The sequence below is a fragment of the Balaenoptera physalus genome (genome assembly GCF_965194825.1).
Source record: "Balaenoptera physalus genome assembly, chromosome: 17".
In the NCBI taxonomy this organism is placed as follows: Eukaryota; Metazoa; Chordata; class Mammalia; order Artiodactyla; family Balaenopteridae; genus Balaenoptera; species Balaenoptera physalus.
Window position 1 is genome coordinate 11,729,244 of NC_138895.1, and position 24,902 is coordinate 11,754,145.

Below are 24,902 nucleotides of genomic sequence, written 5' to 3' on the forward strand. Positions count from 1 at the left end.
ACTTTTTAGACAAATAGAACAACTTCTGTACTTTCATTCTTTCAACATTCTCGGTTATGAATGGGTGAAGGCAAACCATTCATTCCACAGTTATTTACTGAGCACCAGCTGTGTGCCAGGCACTGTGCTAAACAATCAGGTCCTTTACTACACAAAGCTCAATAGATATGCAATAAATACAGACATTAAGACAGTAATTAAATAAATAATTCATTGTTGCCTTTGTGATATGTGCTGCAAGTTTCTCAAAGTGCCATGAGGACAGACAATGACAGATCTAACTGGGCTGTGACAGCCAGTTGACGTCCTACCTCCTCATCTCTCTCGTCAGTTACAGCTGCTTCCAAAGGGCCTTATTGGCAGGACCATGAGCCTCTGGGAAAGAGCTGAAGGGAAAATAATGTCTTCCTTCAAGGAACTCATCTACCAGAGGCCCATGTATAGGCAATGGTTCCAGTCTAAGAATATCTGGCCAAGAATCGAAGTCACTCAAGGAACCTGGTGGTTTTTTCACTTTCATTGAATATGTGCTTATTTCATTTTTTGAAATATCCTTTTTTCCACTTAACAAATATTTAAATAGTAGACCACATGTCTTTCACATACTGGAAAGCCTTCCTCTAATCTCTGTGTGCCTCCATCATTTAACTTAATGCCACCTCATGCAGCAAGTGTCCCCATTTCCTCCAACCCAGGTGTGTCATCTGACCTCCCATAGTACTTACCTGTACCTCTCATGTCACCTACCATTTTCTGTGTATTATCTGTATATTATCTTTAGAGATATCCCAACTTTTGAGAAAGACAGAGGGAGGAAAGGAAACTGGGAAAGGAAGAGAGTTACTGACATGTGATGGCCTCGAGGACAGCCAGTCCAATCACTAAAGCTGATTAGTATCCCCTAAGGAGTCAATATTATCATAAGCAGGATGGGGAACACAAAGGATGTTTAAGATTTAGTCACTATCTCCAGTAGGCTTCTCAAGAGAGAGGGAAAAGATAGTACTGTAATCTTTTTAGACATGATTTGTAAAAAATGTAAGAATACCAAGATAATTGAGCCACCTCTAAAATGGAAAGTCGGTGCACATACCTGATTCACAGAAGATTTGATATGGTTAAATATATGTTATGGTATATGGTCCAACTTAGTGTTTTTAAATTGGATAATATTGACTTTAAAGCATCTTTCTCCTAGTTTTCAAAATAGTCAATGCTGAAATAGCACCCGTCAAATGTGTCCCTTGACTGTTATAACAAGCTTGTCCTAGATACAAGAAAACTAATTACAGAGTCTGTTTTTCTCCCTTTTCTATAAATACATTCTAAACAAAGGGTTATGATCATAATTAAATACACAATATATTTCTTGAAAAAAATAAATGTTTTCTTAAGATTTCATTCTCTTGGCAACATCTCCACAGTAGCCAGAGCAATACAAAATTTAATCTTGCCCAAAACATGAAATTTTAGTGACACTGGGACTTCTGGAAAGCAGTCATTACACACCAGCATGTTGAAGGAGTGTATTTTACCCATGAACTTGACTGAGTCCTCTCATGAAAAAGTTATACATACTTATGTTTGTGAATTTGGTGGTAAACTGATCTTTTACCTGCCTAAACTACAGTCATTTCTTTTCTAAATCTTGAGATAAACCAACCTTTAAGAAAACTGAGGGGATGTGGGGATATATGTGTGCATATGGCTGATTCACTATGTTGTACAACAGAAACTAGCACAGCATTGTGAAGCAATTATACTCCAATAAAGATGTATACAAAAAAAGGAAACTGCAAAAGTTAAATTAGAATCACAGAACAAACTCCATTACAACGCAAATAATTTTGAGCCAGCTAGAAGTGTACTTGGAGTTCTAAATCGGAATATTTTACCATTAGATTTGCTTGTCACTTTAGAGGTGAAATTAGATAAAAGAAATCTCTTTTCTTTTTTTCTCTTTTCTAAGATCCTCACCATATTTTGACAACTACTGGAAATTATATAAGGCAGTCTATGATTAGCAGTTAAGAGCATGGATTCCGGAGTCACACCAACATGAGTTCAAGCCCTAGCCTTGCCACTCACTGGTTGTGTGACCTTGAGAGAGTTCATCTTTCCAAGGCTCAGTTTCTTACCTATCAAATAGATGTAATAACTGAACTATATCATAATAATGTTGTAAAGATTAAGTGAAGATGTGTAGACTACACGTGTGTAGACTACATGGCTGGCACGTAGTAAGTATTTTGTAAATGTTAGCTATTTATTTCATTACCATTATTTATTATAATATATACTATATACTATTCTAGTATCATCCATTGTCCATGATCTAGGCTACCTTTTTTATCCACCTCCTCCCTACCCTATTCCCCCCCAACTTTGTGAAATACTCGAGCCAATAAAAGATCCATGTGGATGAAGTTCAGGTGAGGTTACAGTAGTGGAGAGCCTACACTTCCCCCATTACCAGGTTGTCACAGGATGTCCCAACATCCCCTCTGAAGTAGTGTCAAAAAGAGTCAAGTGGGGGGCTTCCCTGGTGGTGCAGTGGTTAAGAGTCCGCCTGCCAATGCAGGGGACACGGGTTCGAGCCCTGGTCCGGGAGGATCCCGCGTGCCGTGGAGCAACTAAGCCTGTGCGCCACAACTACTGAAGCCCACGTGCCACGACTGCTGAAGCCCGCACGCCTAGAGCCCATGCTCCGCGGCAGGAGAGGCCACCACAATGAGAATCCCACGCACAACGGGGAGTGGCCCCCACTCGCCTCAGCTAGAGAGGGCCCATGCGCAGCAGCGAGGACCCAATGCAGCCAAAAATAATAAATAAATGAGATAAGTAAATTAAAAAAAGAAAAAAGTCAAGTGGGAAACTGGAACTTTTATTCCTGATGGGAGGTAATAGCCCTCCCTCTCCAACAGTGGGGACCACATAGGAAGCCTGGATTTCCACCCCACCTGGCAGTAATGAGGTGACCCATGCTTGCATCCCCCACTCCAAAAAGACATAGCAATCTTAAATATGTATGCACCAAATCACATAACTACAAAGCACATTAAGCAAGCTAATATAACTGAAAGGAGAAATAAACAAATCCACATTTATAGTTGGAGACTATAATTCAACACCCCTCTCTCAACAATCGATACAAGACAATTGAACAAGACAGAAAATCAGCAAAGATATAGAATTCAACAGCATCACCAGCCAACAGAATCTAATTGATATTTATAGACTGCTCAGCCCAACAAGAGAAATTATATTTATTTCAAGTTCCCATAGAAAATATATTAAAAACAAACCATATCCTGAGCCATAAGACAAAATTCCATAAGGAATTTAAATCATACAGTGCATTCTCCCACCACAACGGACTCAAACTAGAAATCAGTAACAGAAAGATGACAGGAAAATCTTCAAATGCTTGGAAGCTAAACAACACACATATATAATCCATGGATCAAAGAAGAAATCTCCAGGGAAATTTTCTTTAGATGCATTAAACTGAATGAAAATGAAAATATAGCATACCAAAATTTGCTACATTTTGATGGTATGTATCAATAGCTAAAGCAGTGCTGACATTAGAAATGCATACATTAGAAAATAGGGTTAGTCTCAAATCAATACTCCAAACTCCCAAATCAGTGAGTTAGAAAAAGTAGGTAAAAGTAAACCCAAAGTAAGCAGGAGGAGGGAAATAAAGAGCAGAAATGAATGAAATTAAAAACAGAAAACCAATAGTGACAATCAATAAAACAAAAAGTTGGGTCTTTGTAAACATCAGCAAAATGACAAGTCTTTAGCAAGAATGACCAAAAAAAAAAAAAAAGAAAGAAAAGAAAGAACATATAAAAACTACTACCATCAGGAATAAAACAGAAGCTATCATACAGACCCTACATACAGCAAATGGATAAAAAAAAGAATACTATTACCAACTCTACACACATAAACTTGACAACTTGGATGAATTGGACCAATTTCTAGAAATGCAAAAACTACTGCAACTAACCCAATATAAAACTGATTATTTGAATAGCCTTATAACTGTGAAGGAAATTGAATTTATAATTTTAAAACTCCCAAAAAACAAATCTCTAGACCCAAATGGTTTCACTGGAGAGTTCTACAAAACATTTAAAGAATTAAAACCAACCCTACAAAATCTCTTCCAAAAAAATTTTAAAAGAGTGAATACTTCTATATTAGTCAGAATTCTCAAGAGAAAGAGAACCAATGGCATATATATATATATATATATATATATATATATATATATATATATATATACACACATGATGACTATTGTTAGGGTTTGGAAACCTGTGCAGAACCACTGGCTTCATGGGGTAAGGGACAGCCAAGAGAACAGACCAATGGTTTCTTAGACTATTGGTATGTATGTGTTTCAAATACTTTAGGCGTAACATTATGTATTGCCTTGAAGTCAATTTTTATTTCCCTGAGACACTGTTGCATTTGCTTCATACTGTTGATTTGCATGCAACAAGGAATTCCTGCAATGAACATACTCCAACTTGGGCAACCACTAAGCCATCAAAGGTTAAGCGGTTATCTACTAGCATATGGGCAAGAGACTCTTGGCTCTGAGTTAGGCGTGTGGGGCTCCAGAGTCTTGGCACTTGGACGAGGAGAGGGCCATGACCACGTGCTGGTTGGCACTAATGACTTTTGATTGCTGTGCCTCGTGTTGTGCCTGCAGTGCCCAGTATGGTGGTGACCCCATGAACAAGGAAATCAGGAAAGGCACTTTATTCGGTGGGACGTCAGATTTGAGGGGGGTCTATACAAACTTAAGAATAAGCCCAGAGTCACCAGTGTACACTGACAGGGGTAAAGGACTATGGGAAAGGAAGCAGGGTATATACACTATAGTATAGATACCCCCCACTTTGGACGGCAATAGACCCCATATTACTACAGGGGGCTAAGAGCACACAGTTCCCTGGCCGAAGGTCACTTAACGTAACAGGGAGAGTTGAGCATGAGCCAAACAACTCGCCTGTCAGGGCAGCAGCAGCAGATGTAATATTGTTTCCCTGTCTTGTGATGGGTGCAGATCAGGGGTGAGTACAATTGGGCTGCGCCAGGAGAGCATGGGACAGAGAGAGAGGCGTAGGATAGGATATTTGGTCCCTCCTGACCAAGGACTGGATGGCTTGCAGACCGGGCAATATCTCGGTGGTGTAGGCCTGTCACGGGGGTCTTCAGGTGGGGGCTTGTCTGGCAGGCCCAGCAGTTGCAGGCGTGCAGTGCCTGGGTGGTAATTTCTGTGAGATGGACATACACATGAGAGGTGTTGGTTAAAGCTCAGAGATCTGGCAAGAAGACGGGGACCGTCCGGTTGGTATGGGAAGCTCCAGATGTCCCCTTGTATTTGTCGGGTACCAGCTCATCATGCAGGTGGAGACCGGAGTTAGGGTTGCAACGGAAGTAGCTGGACCAACCAAAAGCAATTCCCCTCTGTGTTTAGGAGGACTCAGAGGATTGAGACAGCCTCTAAGTGGCCGTTTAAGCAGGGGTGGGGACCTCCAGAGAAGGGTGAGGAGCTATTAGGCAAGCAGTGTTTTTGGGCCCAGTGCACCACTAGGCGGCTCGAGGTGGTGTCAATCCTCATGTGGTTTTTTCACCCACAGTTTGGCAGAAGGCCTGCATGTGAGAGAAAGATGGGTTTGAAGTTAGACATACTGTATTGCAAATTCCAGGAAAAGAGAAAGTCCAGGGTATCAAACTGGTGGAATCACAGGCGGTCGGGGCCCAGGGCAGCTGGCAGTGCGGCACTCAGCAGCTGGTGACTGGCTGGGGCCGTGAGAACAGGAGGCAGGCTGAGTGTCTGATCATGATGCCACGGGGTGAAAGGGATGGTACTTGACCAGCGCTGTCAGTGAAGCACAACAACTCTCTAGACCCAAGCGGCTGCCCGCCTGCAAGGGACAGTGGCAATGGAGCTGCCACTGGCATTCACCCATCATCAAGGAGCAAGGGGCTGATTACAGGGGAGGCCACTTCCTCCTGCAGCTTAGAAAGGCGCCCTTGATCAAGTTCAGCCCTCTTCTGAAGGTACCATTTCCGTTTCAACAGAGAGGATTCAGTAGCTGGGCCAAGCTGCTGGGAGAGGTTTCATGAACCTAGGGCATGGGGGGTACTTGGGTTCTGAGCTCCACTGTCTAAAAGCCTAGGTCTCTAACAGTGTCCAATAAGCCACAAAAAATTGCCACTCCAAAGGCATACAGCAGGAGACCGAGGGACGGGGGCATCTGGCCCAGCACCCCATGGCAGGCAGCAAGCATCACGCTTGATCCATAAGCTCCAAAAGGTGTGTTCCTCCGTGTCCTGGGCCTCAACTCAGAGGTTGGTACTGCGTGGCACTAGAGGAAGGGCCTGTTGTGTGGCCAGTTGTACCAGTTCCAGGGCACATTGCTGTTGGAGTCCCCAGGTGAAGTTGGTGGGCTTTCTTATAAGTGGCCTCATAAACTGGCCAAAAGAACAAGAGATGTGGTATGTGCTATGGGCAGAACCCAAAGAGGTCTAATGGGTGTTAGACCTTTTTGAGTGTCCGGGAGTTTTTAAGAAAAGAAGCTGTTGTTTGACTGCATCATGAATTTGACTGCTGTCAGAGGAGCAGACAATACCCAGGAATTTAACTGAAGTGGCAGGACCATGAACCTTCTGTGGGACAAGAGCCCCACCTCCACTTTAAAGGCCAGTAATCAGCATGATCGAGTCTTGTAAGAGTGTATGGTAGAGCCAGATCTGAGGTAGCCACACCATCACCAGAGATGAAACACTGTCAGTTTCTTGGAGGAATTTGGTAGATTAGCCCAATGAGGGCTGCAAGTAAATAATAAGGCTTTGAGCAATCCCAATTATTTATTTGGATATTGGAACCCAGGTCAGCACTCTATAAGGAACTTCTGTAGTAAGACACTAAATCACAGGGCCTGTGATGGCAGGGAGTTGTTGTTTTTTTTTTTTCCTGTCGTGTTTGCTGTGTATCCTTTGTACCTGGCACAGAGTAGGTACTCAATAATTATTTACCAAATCAATAAATTCACAGCTTCCAACACATATGAATCACTGGCATTTAGTTACTATCAGATTAACTATCATCCTAAAATTTAGCATTACTGGAGGTTTCTAACGTGCAGGTTCAATTAACACCTGATGAAAAATTGTTCCTTGGCCACATGCTTCTGCATTTAGACAGACCATTCCACTGTCACCGATGAAGAACCACGTCTTCCAGGAACTTTGACACGAAAAGACCTTGGTCCCACCCTCATTCTACCCAGAGGTACAAATATAAACAGAACTCCCTTCTGCAAGCATGACCTTCTGTGCTGTAGTTAAGCCTGTCTTCTCCCTCTTCCATTTCCCACCTTCTTCTCTTTATCTGGGAGATAGGTATAAAACTCTCACTGTTGCAGCCTCGTGAAAGAGCCAGAGCCAGGAGACCATAGCTAAGCCACGCCCAGACTCCCAACCTCCAGAAACTGTGAGTTAATAAATGTTATTGTTTTAAGACATGAAGTTTGGAGTAATTGGGGTAATTCTGATTTCAAAATTAACTTACAGATCCAAGAAGTTCAGTGAACTTCAAGCAAGATAAATACAAAGAAAACCACACCTGGTCACATCAGAATCAAAATGCTGAAAACCAAAGGTAAAGAGAAAAATAACATACCACATATTGGATGACAACAATAATAATGACTAACTTCTCAATGAAATCAATGGAGACCAGTGGCAATAAAATGTTCAAAGAGAGCAATAGTCAACTCCAGTGAAGACCCTTCAAATTCAGAACAAAATAAAGACACTTTCAGAAAACAAAAGCTGAGAAAAAAAAATTCAACAGTAGACCTGCACTACAGGAAACTCCAAAACAGCAAGCAAGCAAACAAATACATAAATAAATAAATCTCCAGGTTCAAGGGAATAACATCAGATGGAAACTTGGGTGTATATGAAGGCATAATATGTACTACATATGGTAAATATATGGATAAATATAAAGATCTACATTTTTAAAATTTTTTCTTAAAGGACAACATACTGTTTAAAACAAAATAATAACATAATAACGTAGGGGCTTACAACATATGTAAAGCAAAATATATAGCAACAACAGCACAAAAAAATGAAAGAGGCATAAGTGGATTTCTATAATGTCGAAGGTTCTCACATTTCACGTGAAGCGATTCACTCTTAATTCTAAGTAGACTATAGTAAGTTAAGAATATATATTGTAATTCTTGGAGCAGCCACCAATAAATAAATAAACTAAAAAGCCAATATAAAATCTAAAAATAAAATGAAATACAAAAAAATACTTGATTAAACAGAAACAAAGGAGGAAAACAGGTACTAGAAATAGGTGGGACAAATAGAAAACGAATAGTAAGATGGCTGAGGTAAACTAAACCATATCATTAAGTATCAATACATTCCATGCAAATGGATTAAACTCTTCAACTAAGAGGAAAAGACTCAGAATGATTAGAAAACAAGACCTAACTGTATGTTGCATACAAGGTACACACTTTAAATATAAAGTTACAAATCGGTTGAGTTTTTTAAAAAATAAAAAGCAACAATGCACACAATAAGCTGATATGACTAGACTAATACCAAAGTGAACTTCAAAACAATAAGTATTTCCAGGAACAAGTAGAGGTATTTCATAAAGGAAAAAGGGTTAATTCATCAGAAAGACATTACAGTCTTAAGTGTGTATGCACCTAAAAATATAGAGTAAATATTTATAAAACTAAAAGGAGAAAGAGACAAATCCATAATCATGATTAAATATTCTATCATTCCTCTCTCAATAATTGATAAGACAAAGAGATAAAAAAATTAATAAGGATACAGAAGATCTGAACAATATTATCACCAATTTGACTTAAATCTACCAATAACCAAGAAATTTAGAATTCACATTCTTTTTAAATGCACATAGAATTTTATTCATGAAGTAGACTATATGTTGAGTGCCAAAATAAGTCTCAATAAATTTCAAAATGTTGAATGTTAAAGTATGTTCTCAGAATAAGAAAAATTAAAAAATAACAACAGGACATCTTTTAAAAATTCCCAAAAGTTGGAAACCAAATAATATACTTCTAAACAACTCATGGTCCAAAGAAAGATGACAAGGAAAATTAGAAAATACTTCTAATTGAATTATAATGAAAATACAACATACCAAAATTTCTAGGATGCCACAAAACCAGGGCTCGAAAGGAAATTTATTATTTTAAATGCCTTTATTAGGAAAAAGTTCACTGAGAAAAAAATTACAATAAAAGCTAATAAATTGAAAGATGTAACAGTTCATGATTTGGAAGAGTTAATATTATTAAAATATTATCCTTCCCCTAGTTGATCTAAAGATTCAGTGAAATCCAAATTAAATCTGAGCAGTTATTTTGAAATTGGCAAGCTGATTTTAAAATTTATATGGAAATGGAAATTACCAGGAGTAGCCAAAACAACTTTGAAAAACAAGAACAATGTTGAATAACTTAAACTACCTGATATCAATACTAACTACAAAGCTATAGTGATCAAGACAATGTAATATTGGTGTCAATACAGAAAAATAGATAACAGAACAGGATAGAGTTCCCCAGTATACAGCCAACTGATTTTGACAAAGGCACCAAGTATCAATGGAGAAATGATCAGGGTTTGTTTGATGTTTTTTGTTTTTCAACAAATGGTGTTGGAACTATATACCCACGTGAGGAAAAAAAATTCACCTCAACTCCTATCTCACCAACACATAAACTGATTCAAAATGAACTATAGACCTAAACATAAAAAAATTAAAACTCTAACACTTCTAGAAGAAAACTGAAGAATATCTTTTTGACCTGGAGGTAAGCACAGATTTCTTAGATAGGACACAAAAAAATATTAACCGTAAAAGAAAAGAAAAAAAAACGTTAATTAGACTTCATCAAAATTAAAACTTCTACTCATCAAAAGACACGATAAAGAGAAGAAAAAGCCTCCTAAGGCTGTTAGAATGCCCCTAAGAATTGAGCACCATTGCCCAAGCAGTGACTACACACCAGCATCTCCCCGTATTGGCTTTCACTTTTTCCTAGTTCCTCACTCCTGCTCCCTGGGGTCAAATTCCAAAATACCCACACACAGCCTTTCACCTCAGGCTCTGCTTCCAGGGGATTCCAGGCTAAAACAATATTTTAGTCAAGAAATTACAGGTAAAGTCTCTTTGGCTAGGAAGAAAGGGAAACTAACACTTCCTGAGCACTCAGTATACGCCAGACGCTCCACATTTGCTATTGCACTTGACACTCACCAGAGCTATGAACAGGGAAACTGGGGTCCGAGTTATTCAAAGTTACACAGCTTTTCCAGGGCTACAAAATACAGGTTTCTCTAACTTCAGTTTATACTCTTTCTTATTCTCCATGCTGCTCCTCGATACCTGTCTTTGACTACGGTCTTAGATGTATTTTTGGAAGTGAATTGTCATGATAAATAATAACAACAGTAGCTATTATGCATTGAGTGCCTACTTATGCCAGACAATTAGCTAAGCACTTACAACTAATCCTCACTGTAATTCTATAAGCTGTTACTATCCCCATTTCATTCAATTGAAAATGGAGGATTGCTGGGGTTAACTTTCCCAAGGTCCCCTGCTAGCAAAGTAATAGCTAATATTTGTGTTTACTATGTGCCCCTAACATCAATAATTTCATTTAATCCTCACATCCACTCATGAAATAGGTTCTTTATGATCATCACATTACAGAGCCAGCTACTCCAAAGTCCATGGGTATCTTTTTCTCTCCCACGCTGCTTCTCATGACAAGAAAGGGGATAAAGGAGGAATGCATAACCAGAAAAAAATGTATAGTCTACCGTGATCACTTTCTATATCAGCTGTGTTGATAAAAGACTTGGACAAAGTGCTCTGAACAGAGCAACGCTCTCACCAATCAGTGCCTACTAAACATACGACTGGCATATGGCTATTTTAAGGAAGAGTTTCTTAACTTTACCACTATTTTGAGCAGGGTAATTCTTTGTGGTAGGAGATTATCCTGTACATCATTAGATGTTCAGCATCATGCCTGGCCTCTGACCACTAGATGCCAATAGCACCTGCCCCTCAAGACAACCAAAAATGTCTTCATACTTTGCCAAAATCGTGCCTAGTTTAGAACCACTGGTGTATGATATTTTAACCAAATCCTTTTAATTCTAAAACTGAACAAAGCATATCAGGACAATGGTTCTCAGGAGAATTCCACTTTGGGGGGAATTGAATTGTGGATATATGAACAGACTCACAACATCTCCTGCCCTACTCTTACTTCCTCCCTCCTACTCTTTTGTCCCCAACTCCCAGGGATGCCACCCACCAACAATAGACCAAAGCACTGGAAGAGACCTTATTCCTGGGCCATGAGGGTCCTCCTATTTCTCATCAGATATTTCTCCTCTGATTCAAGTTTTTTGTCTAGCCCCGATTTGCATACTGTCATAATCAGACTAAGAACAAAACCTATGTAATTGGCTCTGCCTCTAAACGACAAGCATACCATGTTAAGAACACTGTTTCTATATTTACAAATCCAAGACATGATTGAAAGCATCACGCTCTCACTGTAGGAACAATATTCCCATAATCAAACATCCAAAGCAAACTGTATGATTATTTGTATTATCCAGGATTTCAAGGCTCTGTTTCAGGACAGAGAAGCCAAGTAGAAATACGCCAACTTATTCAGTAACCCCCTTTCTCCTTCATACACAAATAGAACTATTGTTTACATTATTTTGTCCAAAGTGTTGACATGAATTCCCCTAAACATTCTAAATTTATGAGTTATAAATAAATGTTACTGAGTCAAATCTGTAAGTAAGAGATATGACCAGCCTAAAAAGACCATAGAAGGTTTTAAAATATTTTTCTAAACTATCCATTCTTTCTGGCATAAGTCATGAAACAGTACAATTGTGTGTGTGTGTATGTGTGAGATACAAGGTAGCAAACACGAGTGTATACTCTCTTAGTAATCTGGCCAAATAAAATGTCCTTCTACAAAGCTATTCTGTAAATAACTTCTAATAAAGTTCTAATCATGTCTTTTAAATAAATCTCCACAGGTGTAGTTAAAATGGTAAACTTAAAGACAACATCAAAATGAGTCCAATCATGAAATTTATCCTTACAAGGAATATTTTACATTTATATATAGAGGCATTGTTTTCTACTTCTAAAATATGTATTTGAAAGATTGAGAGCCACACAGCAGACATCTGGGCCCTCCCTAATAGAATAGGTTTATTAGAGTCACAACCCAGTGAAACCAGAGAAAAAAATGTACATTCAATTTACAAAATCTTTATATATGTATGATCTAGTCCAAGCATTCAAAAGAAGAGATAATTGCATAAGTTAAAGAACTGTGACTTAATAAAAGTTAAAAAGTAATTGGTATCAAAGTTAATTAAACTTTGGCTCTTCATTCTTTTGTTCCAATCCCATTTTAAAACTTAGTGCTAAAGTAAAAATGATATCCATTAGGCAAATAATGACAATGGAGACTCCCTTTATGAATGTAGCAATGTGCACAGACCAATGTACATCAAATAAATAAATATCTATACAAATTTTCATTCTGAATGAAAATTTAAATTAGATTTTGCTTTCAATGAAAATCTGTTTCTTACAGAGTCATTGTGAGAAACAAGATTATACATGTAAATATACTATAAATCTTGATATGTTATGTAAAATGTGGCATTTGTTCGATTTTCACACAAGTTTCCCCAGGTATTAGCTTAGTGAAATATTTCCAATGATACATACCATCTTCCTGCTATCCGCCTCCTGCTAAAATCAGGATAAGTACCTTACCATAAAGTTATGTTCTATTAAGAAGTTAGAAAACAGAAATTATACCCCTTCAAATCAGTGAGCAAATCACAAGTAAACACTAAACCCTTTTGACTCATCTGCCTTGGCATTTTGTTCCATTTCCTGAGTTAAAAGTCGCTCTTGGGCTTCCCTGGTGGCGCAGTGGTTGAGAGTCTGCCTGCCAATGCAGGGGACACGGGTTCGAGCCCTGGTCTGGGAGGATCCCACATGCCGCGGAGCAGCTGGGCCCGTGAGCCACAATTGCTGAGCCTGCGCGTCTGGAGCCTGTGCTCTGCAACGGGAGAGGCCGCGATAGTGAGAGGCCTGCGCACCGTGATGAGGAGTGGCCCCCGCTTGCCACAACTGGAGAAAGCCCTTGCACAGAAACGAAGACCCAACACAGCCATTAAATAAATAAATAAATAAAATTAAAAAAAAGAGTATGCGTTGCTTATCTAAAATGTATATTTAAAAAAAAAAAAGAATTTTATAAAAAAAAAAAAAAAAAAAAAAAAGTCGCTCTTTTGGCATGACCCAGCATATGTACCCAGCTCCTCAGCTTTCCTTGGATTCCTCTGCAGCTGCTAAGTCTTGAAAGCAGCAAGGAGGCCTCCTCATCTGGGCCCCCAGAGCCCATCTCTTCTCTATTCTCTGGTTACTTGGTCTATGATTGCTAAGTGTTCCACTTTCTGGGAAACTGCACACGGGTGGTATCCGATTCAGCCTAGCCCACTCTATGTCGGAGGGCATGATTTTAATACATCCAGAAACTCTTCTGATGCTGTCAATGCCAGGGAGAAAGGAGCTGTAACTCCTTCTTTTATTGTTTTCTTTCTTGCCTAAAAGTTTGTTTCTCTTCTCTACTGGATCTCCAAAGGTCTCTTGAGGTACATGAGGCATACGTGGATTGAATGAAAGCCATGAGACAAAAAGTTAGACTTAGGCAATTACCTTAGGATATACAATTTTTGAGGATAAAAATACAGAAAGATGTCAGCCAGATCCAGAGTTTCTTACTTTCCCCCAAACTACAGAATTGTTAAACCTCATTACAGAGGTCTCCAGTATACTGTTTTCCTCTGCATTATGCTGAGTTGTAAATGTTATTGAAAATTCCAGCCATATAAAATTTCCTAGGGCTTCCCTGGTGGCGCAGTGGTTAAGAATCTGCCTGCCAATGCAGGGGACACGTGTTCGAGCCCTGGTCCAGGAAGATCTCACATGCCGCGGAGCAGCTAAGCCCGTGCACCACAACTACTGAGCCTACACTCTAGAGCCCGCGAGCCACAACTACTGAGCCCACGCGCCACAACTACTGAAGCCTGCGTGCCTATAGGCAATCCTCCACAACAAGAGAAGCCACTGCAATGAGAAGCCACCACAATGAGAAGCCCACGCACCGCAACCAAGAGTAGCCCCCACTCGCCGCAACTAGAGAAAGCCCGCGTGCAGCAAAGAAGACCCAACGCAGCCAAAAATAAATAAATAAATAAAATAAATTTATTTTTTAAAAAATTCCTAAATTCTACAGTGCCTTTTCTTGATCTCCTGAAAATTTTCAGCTGGCTCCATTCACATCAAAATACCCTCAAACAAAAGCAACAGTAGATCGCAGAGGAGGAAATAAAATCTCCATTAAAACACAGAAGGCTCAACCACAAAGGCCCATATTGAATAACAACCAAATGTTGCAAGCAAAGCTGAGTTCCCAAAGGCTAAGAAGGCCCCATGGTGGATTGTCTCCCAATGATAAGCGTACACCTCTATTTCCAGGAGTACAATTTTGCTAATCTAACAATGCACGGGCACACTGAATACAAAGTACTTAGAAATGGTAAGTCCACATTTGTGACATTTGATGACTGGCATAATTAATAATGAGGCCATACAAAACTTAGGGTAGGTGGTGACCCTCTAGCTAAACATCACTACTATTCTGAACTTTTTTAGCAAATTACCTAAGCACTCAGCATTGCATCCCCTGTTCTCCATTAATGCACATCTTCTGGTCTTCAAAACTAACTAAAAACTCACTTTCTCCAAAAAATCTTCCCTGAATAGCCATCACTGTCTCTGTTTATTTCTTCCTAACACCCCTTCAATCTATGTTTAACCTGCGCTCTATTCATGTATAATGCTGACCTGGTGTTAAGTATGTGTCTCTCTCAGCCTGCAAATGGTCTCGTTGTAAATTAACAGAAGGAATATGCTTCATCCCCCAGGTCACTTACAGTGGAAATCACTGAACACTCGCTTTGCACTTTGTGTCTGTTAATTCATTAGTTCCTCACACTAATAACTGAGGCAGTAGACCAGCTGCAGTTCAAAACCTTAGTAAGTAGAAGAGAGACCCAAAAATTCTCAAACTCACCCCTTATTTTCTCTCTCTGCCACCATTATAGTACCTAACAGCGGGCTGTGCCCAGTGAGAAGACAAAAAGTATTATTTCAACTTAATTCAACCAACATTTATTGAGAGTCCAAAGCAAATAATTGTGATGGACACTGCAGAGCAGTGACTCTCAACCAAGGATAATGCTTTCCCCAGGGGACATCTGGCAACGTCTAGAGACATTTTTGGTCATCACAACTGGGGAGAAGGTGCTATTGTCATCAAACGGGTAGAGGCCAGTGATACTAAGCACCCTACATCATGTGAAGCGAGGGGACCAATCTGAGGAAAACACTGGCTGGCTGAGGAGCAGTCCAGTTGGGGTGGGATACAGGGTATAAACAGGAAAGCAATGAGAAATAAACTTGGAAAGGTAGTGGGGCTTGTAGTTGCAACATACCATGGAGACCCAGGTAAGGAACTTACACTGAATTTGATACCTAGTGAGGAGCTGGCTCCAGCTAAACGTAGCTATGAAAGCAGCGTCAGAAGGAATTGCAGTGGGAAGAAATAAGAGGCAGGCAGATTTGCTGGAAGCCTTGTTTTACAATTGTGCAATTGAGATGCAATGAGGAAGCACTAGGAGTTGGGTTTACAAAATATGTGGAATATGAAATCCATATTTCTTGCCAAGTAACTCTATGGAATCAATACATATGGAGTGAATAAGCCAAAAATGATTGCCTAGTTTTGATTCTGCATAGAAAGAGGAAACGCAGTTTGAAAGGTTTGGGGATGGAAGGATTAATAATTATTTTCGGACATAATGGGGTGCAAATGAGAGACGTGAGACCACTGTGGCACATTTTGGAGCACAGGATTCTGGAGCACAGAGTAAAAATGAAGGCTAAAAAAGGGAGATTTGCAAGAAAGTAGATGTTAACAATGGTGCCTGTGGACATGAAACACAGAAGGAGACAAGTGAAAGGCCCGAGGTCAGCATTTTGAGAAACTCCTCCATTAGTTGACAAGAGGAAGAAGGGAAGCAAACAAACAAGCAAACAAACAAAAAATGGAATGGAAGGGAATTGGGAAGAGAACCAAAACAGTGCTATGTTAGATAGGACAAGAAAAGAGAAGGTGGTCGGGCCCATGAAATGCTACAGAGAAGCTGGGAAAGATGCGGTGTGAAAACAAATCACTGACCTCAACAATTAAGAGATAGTTGATGGCTCTGAGTGGGCAGTTTAATGTGGTCAGGACACAAGACAAATTACAGGGGTGCAAAGGAGTTGATGAGAAAGTGGTGCAGCCTATCATGATGGAAATATTAAGATAACTCTATAATGTCCAACTCTTAACCTTTCTTCTCTTTGGAGCTGCTGCGCCACAGCATCTGTGAGGCAACTTTGGAATGTGACCAATTATCACAAAAGATAATTCACTGGGGAAAATATAGATTACCTAAAGAACGAATGACTTTTAAAAGGTTATCTTTCAATTATTAAGTTATATGACACTTAAAAATTCTTTCCTGTGGAAAAGAGAAGTTTTTAAAAGTGATTAGATTTCTAGACCTAGATAGTCCTCCAAACTTAAGTCATAATGTACTAAAAATATTTCAAATATATCTAGAACATTATTTAGATTTTTTTTTAAGAATATTATTTTTTAAGAAAAAATAAAATGAGTTTTTATTCCCTCTCGTGCTAATTACTGCAATATCAATTTTGGAGGTTGAGAATGGTACTTTGGGGACATCAACAGCTTTGACATTAGAGAAATCAGCTCTCTACATTGGTATAAGGGAAAATATTTTACTACATTTGCCTAGGAGGGTAACTCTATAGGCCAGTCCCCTCCCAGCAAATGGGGCCACAAGAGACCCCAGTTATGAATCACAAAGATCTCCCCTTTCCCAACGTTGCTCCTCCCTGGTTTATGTTGTCAGTTGTAAATTATGGTTATAAGTTGGGAATGCTTATATTACACACAATCACCCTCATAAGGGTATTAATTTATTCAATAAATATTTATTAAGGTGAAGGTGACCTTGTCCTGAAGGCTGGCTGACCAGAAAAGGAGTTGGCCTTTTATCAATACAAAGTTTAATGGCTACTGGTCATAGCCCAGCACTCAAGACAAGGATTCCCGGTCAAACACAAGGCTTGGACCACCACCCTCAGTGATGCCACAGGAAGGAGTCTTGCATTCCAGATCCTGAAGGCTTACATGGCAAATCACACCACTGCCTGTCACAGCATAGAGCTACAACTACGAAAACTGAGTTGCAGCTCCCTTATCTGAGCAAGAAAGAGCTGGTGTTAACCCATACACAAAAAGAGCTGACAGGACAGGACAGGAGCCAAGGTTCTGCCATTGTGAAATGCTTTTGTATTCAGGGAAGTGGATAATGCTTATCTAATCATGCAACTTAAAAGGCCCATAGCCTAAGGGTCAGGGACCCTCTAGTCTAACATCTGTACTCGCTAGATCTCTTTGCAATGCCCGGGAATGTGACGAGAAACAGGGGACCTGTTATGGCCCCTGTCTCCGTGAGTTCTCCCCATAAACGCTGCTCCAGCAGGCCCCTTGCATGTGCTGCTTGGCCATTTGCCCTTGATGCACAAGTACCGACAATAAATCAGGCACTGGAGACACAGAAGTAAACAAAACAGAAAGTCCCTGCCCGCAAGCTTACACTCCCCTGGGAAGAGAGAAAGCCAACAAACAAATCAGTAGATAATGTACCAAGTGGTGATAAGCGATACGAGGCATAATAAAGCAGTGGGAAGAGAAAGATCATGGAGGATCAAGGAGGTATACAGGGTGGACTGCAAAAGTGATACCTGAGCAGTCGCCTAAAGGAAGCGAGGGATTGAACCACGTGTCTGTGCAGAGAAAAGCATTCTTGGCAAAGAAGACTCAGTTCAAAGATCTTGAGACAGGAGAATATTTTGTATGTCGAGAAAGAGCAAAGAGGCTCTTGCTGTTCCAGGAGACCAAGAGTAGAGAAGAGTGGGAGGAGATGAGGTCCTTCAGACCATGGCAGAGGCTTTGGATTTTACTTTGATCCAGATGGAAAGCCGCTGGAAGAAGCTGACTCGAATTTCAGAAAGATCCCTCGGGTTTCCTGTGGAGAAGAGGCAGGGTATGGAGAAGTATCTGGTGACATGTAGAAGCAGGGAAGTGATTAGGGACGGACTGTAATAATCTTGGCAAGAGATCTGGTAGCTCGGAGTGGGATGAGTGGTAATAGAGACCATGAGAAGAGGCTAGATTTGGGAAGTAATTCCAAAATTGAGCTGACAGGATTTTCTAGTGAATTTGTAAGAGAAAAGTTAAGAATGACACGATTTTGTGGGGTTTTTGGCCCAAGTAACTGGAAGCCATTTATTGACACAGGGAACTGTAGGATGATCACGTCTGTGGAGGCAAACTGAGTTCAAGCTGGGACACGTTAAGTTTGAACAGCCTCTTAGACCAAGAAGAGATACTAAAATTGCATATATATCTCCTGCCATTCAGAGAAGTCATAGGGACAAGATATAAACTTTGGGAGTCACCAGCACAGAGGGAGCATTTAGGCATACAGGCGAGGTCACCTAGGAAAGCCATGCACTAAGATGTGGTCTGGGACCTCTGCAGATCCCCAAGATCCTTTTAGGAGGTCCACGTGGTCAACATATCTTCATAATATACTGAAATAACATTTGCTTTTTCCATTCTCATTCTCTCACAAGTGTGCAGCAGTTTTCTAGGGACCACATGAGCTGTGTTACGGCAACAGATTAAATGCAGAGGCAGACACGAAAATCCAGCTGTCTTCTATTAACCCAGGCATTAAAGAGATCAGCAAAATGTAAAGCTATGCCACTCGCTGCTAAATTTTTGTGTTTTGGAAAATATAGTTATTCTTCATAAAAGTATGTTATTTGGAATTCCCTGGCAGTCCAGTGGTTAAGACTCCACACTCCCACTGCAGGGGGTGGCGCAGGTTTGATCCCTGGCTGGAGAACTAAGATCCCACATGCCTCGCAGTGAGGCCAAAAAAAAAAAAAAAATGTCATTTATGTTAATATGTAATGGGTTTTGTCAGGGAGGAAGAAATTTTACTCTACACTTCCAGGTCTTCTGGCTGATCTAAGAATTAAGTTGACATGAGAAAGATTAACAAGAGAAAATCAAACAAAAGTTTAATAACATGCATACATGGGAAAATCCCAGAAAAACCTGAGTAACTTGCCAAAATGGCCAAAACTCTCACCTTCAATACCATCTTCAGCTAAGGACAAAAGAGAATGTTGAGGTAGTAGTGGTTTTGGACTTCAAAGGGGAAGAAAGCAATTGACATGGAGATGGAAAAGCAAATGTTTGGTAAACAAATGCTTGCTGGGCCAGGAATGGACAGTGGGACACAGAGTTGACTCTGATCTGTAGGCCCTGCCCAGTGTCCCCCACCTCACTTAGCCCATATCCTTTGCAGACTTCTCTGGCCATAGCTCTATTCCAGGCACAGACCCTCTATCTAAGTTCTTTTAGGCAGTTAAGGGGAAGGTCAAAGTTTCTCCCTGAGTCTTTTGGGCCTTGATGGTTTTCAGCTTGAAATAATCCACATGCCAAAGAGACATTTGGGGGCAGCAAGGCTTTCTCCCCCATACAGTTTGTTACTGTTATTTTTAAACAAGTCAATGAATTCTTTACATTTCTTGGTTTCAATTGCTAATATAATAATTGTCAGTAGAAATAACCCACATAAGCCAAAGCTCTTTGCGATCCTCCGTAATTCTTAAGAGCTTAAAGAGGTCTAAGATCAAAGAGTCTGAGAACTGCTGACCTGGGAGTAAGTATGGAGGGGAAGGAAAGGAAGTCTAAGAAAGGAGGTAAGAAGGACGAGGAGAAACCTGGAGGGAGAATGAGAAGAAGTCACCAGTGAGTGTGAAGGAAAACCACGAGAGAGTATCCAGAGGGCAAGTGAGAAAAGTTTTTCAAGAAGGGAACAATCATAATCATTCTCCTATTTTACGGTATTTGGATTATTTCCAATTCTAAATAACTGTAAAGAATGTTGCAGTGAGGGACCTCCCTGGTGGTCCAGTGGTTAAGACTTCACCTTCCAATGCAGGGAGTGCGGGTTCAATCCCTGGTCGGGGAGCTAAGATCCCACATGCCTCTCCGCCAAAACATAAAACAGAAGCAATATTGTAACAAATTCAATAAAGACTTTAAAAATGGTCCACATCCAAAAAAAAAAAAAAAAAAAAAAAGAATGTTGCAATGAATACCTTTGCAATTAGAGCTTTTCCTATATTTTTTTGCTTGTTCATTCAGATAGGATCCAAATATTGAAGTCAAACAGTATACCTTTTTAAGACTCTGGGTAGAATTGTCTAATGACTTTTCAAAGAGTTCTTGGCAATGTATATAACAACCAAAAATGTATGAGAGTGACTTTTTCCCACAGAACTATCTCATCTTTGCTCTGATTTTCATAATACTTGCTGAAATAGTGAAACATGCTATCTCATTTCATTGCATTGTTATTATTACTGTGTTTCTACAACTTACCATGTGCTTGTTATTTCTGTATGTCTCATGATATATGAATCACACATTTCCTTTATTTTATACATTCTACTATTGGTGTTATTTTTTTCTTATCCAACTGTTCAAACTCTACATATACTAATGGTAATAATCTGATGATAATACCTAATGTGTTCTGCTTAATGAAAATATTTTACTATATATTTACCTTTTAATTCTAGCAGGCATTTCTAACCTCACGTGATCTTAAAATTCAAAAAGGAAAATAAACGTCTGTCTATAACATGAAGTAGCAAAATGAAAAAAAAAAAAGGAGGCAATCAACTGCATCACATGCCACAGAAAGACTAAATCAAATGAGAACTGACTCTTAGATTTGACAAGGCAGAAGTCCACAGTGACCTTGATAAGAGTATTTTGTCAGAGTGGTAAAGGCAAAAGTCTGATGAAAGGGAATTCAAGAAATAATGGGAAGACAGGAAATGGAGAGGGAACCATGATCAACACTTAATGAACTCAGTTTAAAAAGAAAGTAGACATACAGGGTGGTGTCCAGAGTGGATATGACATCAAGAGAGAATGTTGTTGCCTTTTTCAAATAAGGGTGTTTTAAAAGATAGTGTATTAATGGAAATGGTGAGGTATAGTAAGACCATCAGATAAGAAGACAATTGCCATTGAAAAGATGGTTTGTTGTATACTCACAGATCCTGAGAGAGAGTACTCATCATGCCACAGGGGGTCACACTGAGAAGCACCATGGTCAGTTGTGAGGTTAATGAGAGAAGGGGAACTTCATCGTGGTTTCTGTGGGAAGGAATGAGGAAGGCAGGGCAAGCAGGCTTAGGATTGGCTGGTTTGAATAGTTTCTGTGGGCTCTGGGGCAAAGGAGCTGTCCCTTGTTGTCTGGTACCTGGCCCTGGGGTAGGTAGGGCAGGTGTATAGTGGCCCAAAGTGAGAGTCTGATAAAGGAGATAGTTGGGGGTGTAGATTCTAGATTGGTTGGTTTGTATTCGATTGATCAGTTGATTGACTGATGCCCCAAAAGGGAGATGGGTAATAAATGAGGAAGGCAGGAGGCCAAGGCAAGGTGAGTCAGGCATATTATGAGGTTGTCCAGAACAAGGCAAGTCTGGCATATGCATGTAGGGCAGATGTTAAAGCATCAAGTTTATAGAAGCTAGAAACATGATTAATACAGAAGACTGTAATAGTGTGTTTATGTGATGATGAGAATTATCCAGGAGTTAGGGGGGAAATTGACCATTTAAGAAAGGAGACACACTATAAAGATGACTCAAAGACTTTTGAGTGGGCAAGAGGGGATGGGATCCTGTGCCTTAAAGAAGTATGGATAGTTCTTTTATTGTTATAGGTCAGAAGGAAGAAGATGTGGGTACAAATCTAAGTATGTTGGTAGATTTGGTAATGGGAGTGTACAGAAGCTCTCTGCAGATTACTTCCATTTTCTCAATGATGGAAGGTCATCAGGGGAAAGTAATGAAAGGACAGGTGATATTGGAGATTTGTTGGAAAGAAGAAGGTATGAAATAGTCACATAAGCGAGCAAGAAAATGAATTGACTAGAGAAATGTAGCAGGATTCACTTGAGCTTAGTGGTCGTAAATTTAAAGCAAGGCTAGTTAGCAGAGCTGTGTGTTTTCATCTGGTCACAACCAACTAGAATATTCAATGATGACCACACATCTTAAAATCCTTCTCAGCCCTGAATTGAGCTCTGAGGTTTGGGATAATTTTTTGGCCTATTTTGGCACGTTTCATGATTTATCTCTTTCTTTTTCTTTATCCTTTAAAGCAACCAACATTTAGCCCTAGATAAGTGATGACCACATTTAAGTTTAATCATACAAGCTATGATTATGCTATGTCTCCTCCTGAACAATTGGCTTACTAAGGAAAAGAACCTAAGTACTATTAACAGGTACTCAACAAATTCTGAATAGGATAAAATGTTAATGTCCTTATTTAACTAGGATAACACCCACAATCACCACCAAATTAAACCAGTATAAACACAATGTCATCAATACTGCTATCACTTGTTCTGTCTTCTGGGTGTTATGCACAGCAGTGATGACGATCACAAACACAAAGTTCATCTCTCTATTCTCTCAGTTTCTAGTTATCCAATTTATTATCATAATTGACAGTTTTCGCCAGAATCACATTTGTTAAGAGCAATCTAAATGCTGTAAGGCCCATGTTGAAGAAAGAAAATGTGTCTAATCTTTCCTCATCTCCCCATTGCTAACTATAATTAGCTCTTTGAGATTTTTTCATAATCGTCTGGAATCCAGACCTAATAAAGATCATGGTACTAGAGGTAATCGGGAATTCTCTCAACTTAAAACACAAACATAATCTGAAAATCTCCTGTAAGAGAAGACGGTATGATCCCTATACACCGGCCCTGTCAGAAATGTGAAATATTCTCTATAAGCCCTAGTAGGTGAGACTGTGGTACTGTTTCTAGAAAAAAAATTCTCTCTGTTCAAAACTAGCAAGGGCAACTACTGTGTACTGCGTATGACCTACTATTCAGAGGCCTTTCACTATGACTCCTCAAGACTTGGTCCCTGAGACTCTGCACTTCTAGGCTTCTGTACACTCAATTTTATAATTATCATTAAGAATACCAAGAACTCAACATGAGTTATTTTCTGTAATCAATTCAGTGGAAACCACCACTTACCTGGTGGTTAATGCGCACTTGTCATCTTTCTACCTGCCCAACATCTCCAGAACAAGCTCCCTATGTTTGAGGAATTCCCCCCACCATAATCAGCTTTGCCTTTCCAAGACAGTAACCAGAAAATGCGTTTTTCTTGCAACTAAGACACCAACACTTCAGGCTCCGCCATCAGACACGCCCACAGGAGCCTTGAACTTGGAATGGAGCAACCTCAGGAAGACAGACTAGGGCAGAATCCACTTTCTGACTAGGGTAGCAAAGGATGCATCTGGCTTTTGTGTAAAATAACGACGGAGCTTCTAGTATTTGGTGTCCCACATCAAGGATATGATCCCAGATGGCGGAAACATTGACTCACTCGAAAGGAACCACAGTGTGTCTCTGTTATCGTGACTGGCTGTGTTACTTCCCACCTAACTCAGCAATCCCAGAAATTCCAGAGCTGATCACTTTTAATATGGTGCTTTTTAAACTGTTGTTCACAACCCATTAGTAAGGTGTAAAATCAATTTAGAGTATCACAACCAGCACTTTTTTTCAATGAAATAGAAGAGGAAAAATGTTTAAATCTCATAAAAGAAGTATTGCTCCATTCAAATTTTTTCATTTGTATTATAAACATGTATGGATACATGAAAACCACAATGTAAAATGTACTTCTTACTGAGGAGAGTACCAGTCAAAAATTCTTTTCACGAGTTCTTTTTCTGTTTTAGCTAGCTAGAGTACAGGTTCGTTGTTTGCAGCTCAGAATCCACTGATACTGTCTAATATGAACAGACCAGGGGTGCATCTCATTCTCATCTCTTTCCACTGTCCTCTAAGCCCTGCTGATTCATCATCTAGTGCCTATCAGTTAACCCCTATCTCATACCCGACAGAAAGTTAGCTCCTCCCTAAGATGCATGTCACAGTTAGTCTATGTGAAGGGCAACCAGGAAGAAATTCTGCATAAAACTAAAATTCTATAGTTTATGTAGATATTAATGTTTGTGATGTTAGTTATACTTGCCTTAAAATTTTCCCAAATGAGCATGTTTTATGAAGTTGAAACTGGAGGCTGTAATCAGCACTTATTTATGCATTTTTTTCTTAATGAGAATCTCCATCGGTCCCAAGTGTACTCCTGACTCCCCTGAGTGGAGTTAGGACAATCTAACCAGGCACACCTTTCTCAAAAGGAGATGTCAAAGACAACAATTCTACCCAGCTTGATGTTGGTAAGAAATGTGTTTCTGGTTTTCATCTACAGCATACAGTTTCTGGTTTTCATCTGTTACCCGAACATGCTGCCAAATGCAGTATCTATCCAAAGTTGTGCACCTTTTGGATGCCTAAAGAGTATGTAGCCCCCAAATTCCTCTAGATACAGTACAATT